Below are 3888 nucleotides of genomic sequence, written 5' to 3' on the forward strand. Positions count from 1 at the left end.
TGTGAATATTTCTACATCAGTAGCATTTAACAGCAGTGCTCATAGATCAAAAATAGGGAAGCAGAAAAAAAAAGAAATATATATAGATATATATGCTATGTGACAATACAACTGTCATGAAGTCAACAAAGAGTCGTGGTGGTTTTACTCGGGTGGGCGGCTGAGCTCCACCACAACCGCTCTCTCACTCCCCCTCCTCAAAGAGGAACGGGGAGAAAATACGATGAAAATGGCTCAAGGGTTGAGATAAGGACGAGGAGATCGCACAGTAATTATCGTGATGGGCAAAACAGACTCAGCATAGGGAGATAGATTTATTACCTATTACTAACAAGCTAGAGAAGTGAGAAACAAAGGAAAGAAACCAAAAGCACCTCCCCCCCCATCCACCCTCTTCCACCTCCTCCCCCCGAGCGGCGCAGGGGAACGGGGAAATGGGGGTTATGGTCAGTCTATAGCGCTTCTTCTCCGCCGCTCCTTCTCGGTCACTCTCGTCCCCTGTGCTGTGGGGTCCCTCCCACGGGATGCAGTCCTTCCTGAACTGATCCGGCGTGGGCTGCCCACAGGCAGCAGCTCTTCAAGAACTGCTCTAGATATGGGTCCGTACCACGGGGTCCGTCCCTCAGGAGCAAACTGCTCCAGCCTGGATCCCCTACGGGCAGCAGCTCCTGCCAGGTCACCTGCTCCTGCGTGGTCTCCTCTCCACAGGCTACAGGTCCGGCCTGGAATCTGCTCCGGCAGGGGTCTTCCACAGGCTGCAGCCTCCGTCGGTGCAGGTCCAGCTGCTCCACCGTGGTCTCCTCCACGGGCTGCAGCGTGCAACCCTGCTCCACCGTGGTACTCCACGGGCTGCAGGGGGACAGCCTGCTTCACCATGGTCCTCACCACAGGCCGCAGGGGACTTCTGCTCCGGCGCCTGGAGCACCTCTCCCCCTCCTTCTTCACTGACCTTGGCGCCTGCAAGGCTGTTCCTCACTCCTCTCACTCTCCCAGCTGCTGTGTGGTGCAGCGTTTGTTTTTTTTCCCCTGTCTTAAATATGCTCTCACAGAGGCGCAAAACAACATCACTTATTGGCTCAGCTCTGGTCAGCAGTGGGGCCCTTACCAAACATGGGGCAGCTTCTAGATCCTTCTCGCAGAAGCCACCCCTATGGCCCCCTGCTACCAAAACCGTGCCACGTAAACCCACTACACTGTAATGGAAACAGGGCTGAGCTCTACACTGAATATTAAGGAAGCCCAAATAATTAAAGAGACATATTAATCTTCCCTAAACATGTAAACTGGAAACAAGAAAATCGCTTTCTAAACTCAGTTTCATGGTAAATACCAGTAGAACATCAACAGTGATCTGGGCTCTGTTTTCTTCCCTACCTGCAGACAGAATAGATATGAAATGGAATAATTGATTCAGTGAAATCAACCTAATCAGTGATTGGAATGTTAAAATTAGTGCTATATAACCTATATAGGAAACATTGGCAAAATTAATAGTTTTCACCTAAAATAGGCTTAAAGATTTAAGGATCTATGCCTTAGACAGTAGAGTACAAGCTGGACTATTACTTGTGTTTTGAAAATTTCCAACTTATTCTACAAAATAGAGTGAGTTCTGTAAACATCTGCTTAATGAATAAAGAAAATTAATTCATTATATGAGGAAATCAATATGAATGACGTGAAAATGTGAACGGCCAGGACTTAACCATCCTTGGAATTTCAGAATATGTTACACAGCAGTTCCCTCATTCAGTGACTATATTCTCAACAAGGTGAAATCTCATTTTGAGAGATAAAGAGGAATTGGTTATATAAATAAAAATTAATGGTAGTATAAGTACAAGAAATAAGTTTGATTACCCTTGCTACATTAAGCACAATGAAGTCTGAGGAGGCAATATAGGTAATTAGTGCCTTGAAAGGAGACATTCCCCAAAGTTGAAAAGGATTATGAGCTGGTAGAAGGAATTAGAAATTTTAGCAGGCAAATCATATTATAATTGGGAATAAATTATGAACATTTTGCTCTATGCCTGGAAAATCATAATCCTAAAAGCAAGAAAGAAATCAGAAATCTGACTAAAAAAAAAAAAAAGAGAGAGAGAAAAACATTATAGTATATAAAAATTAAAACTGTAACAGTCTATTATTTTGTAGAAATGATACATCCTTAAAATGATACAGAAAAGGTAAAAAGTGATGGTCAGTATTTTTTGAATTTAGAAGGAAGCACAGTAATGCCTCAGAATGGACATGCAAAATGCCATCAGAATGATAGTTCTAAAAGTACTGTCCCATTCTTTGTCTCAGAATTTTAAAATCAAATGAGATCAATCAGCATCTATTTTGCCAGTGATTTATCCAGAAAAAAAAAAGGTGCAATTTTCATATTTCCCCTCAACCATCTTCTTCATCCTTTTGTGCTATTTTTCTCCTATGAATACTTGAATACTTTAATTTTGCATACAGCTCATCTTTGCTATCTGTGTCTCAGGTGTCATCCTCAGTGTCTAAAGCAAAAGGATTTTCACTGCATCTGCATTAACAAATAAAGCAGTGACACGGAAAATTCCTGGGGACTAGAAGTTGAATGTGTTGAATTCTGAGAAAAAAAAAAAAAAAATCCCTGGCACCATTTCTCCCTAGGCCAACAATTGCTCTACCAAACAACTTTGAGGCATGGACTGAGAGTGCAGGACAGGGACTGGTCTCAAGGGATGGTCACCCAAAGTGGTTTGGTGACTAAGATGAAAATGGTTCTTTCCCATGCCCTACTGCTGAAGGATAGTTCCAGGCACACAGCTTCTTAATAAATGCATAGCCTTTTGTGTCAGGTCAAATAAAGACAAATTCAGAATTAATTCCTCAGATCCAGAGCCAATGTCCTATCATATTTTTAACCATGACTTTTAACTGTTCCCAGGCCAAAGTCATTTTATTTGACTATTTTCAAGCTATGCTTTGGGTTTAATTATCCTCATACTCTACTACTATAAGACCCAGTTTTCTGCGCACCTTTCCATATCAGGATCAGAGGGCCTTGAATGTTTTTCAGTCATTTTAATTCTTTTTTTTTTTTTTTTTCTGCATGACTTTGTTTAGCACTGCAAAGCAAATCTATCAGCTTCCTAAAGGAGAATATGGGAAAACCTTGAAATGTGTATGTTTCATACTTTCAAACTTAGAATGGTGTAGACTGATGATTTCCTGATGATGGTTCCCATTTCATGACAGTTGTGGTATGGAATGAACATTTCAGGAATGATGGCACAGCCTACCTGAATACCTTCAAATATAATATTTGTGAACCTGTCTAAAATCAGTGCCCAAGTTCCTTGCTTTGACTATGAAACCTCCCTACACCAGTAAAGGAGAGCCTTTCTGCCCAGCAAAAGCACCTTCTGCAGCTCCAGTGACATACCCAAAGCCCACCTGTACCCTAAGACTCAGAGTAATTCAGAAGTCTGTCTGCCTTTAAAAGTACACAGGGCGAGGATGCATCTGATCCTTGTCTTTCTCTAGATAAGGCCACACAACTGCATTCAGCATACACTCTTATCTTTGGCCTAACAGTTTAAAATGACTAGAGCACTCAAGAACCAAAGAAGAAATCTGAGTTCTTGGGTCCATTTTGTTCAAAAGAGAAACCTTTAAACACACAAACATGGAATAGCTGGGTGGAAGCTCCTTGCCTACCATTCCCTTTTGAAGGCAAAATGCCGAACACTGAAGTATGCTGGAGTTTGTGCTGGAGCTTGTACCAGAGCTGAGAAGATGGCACCACTTTCCTATGCTGTTGCTCAACTAGGCAGGTGAGACAAAGCAGAGACAGAGATCTGGTGCCTGCTTGCAAGAAAGTTTTATTTGTTTTATTAGTCGTCTAAGATA

Source organism: Anser brachyrhynchus (genome assembly GCF_964034855.1).
Source record: "Anser brachyrhynchus genome assembly, chromosome: 3".
NCBI classification, from domain to species: Eukaryota; Metazoa; Chordata; class Aves; order Anseriformes; family Anatidae; genus Anser; species Anser brachyrhynchus.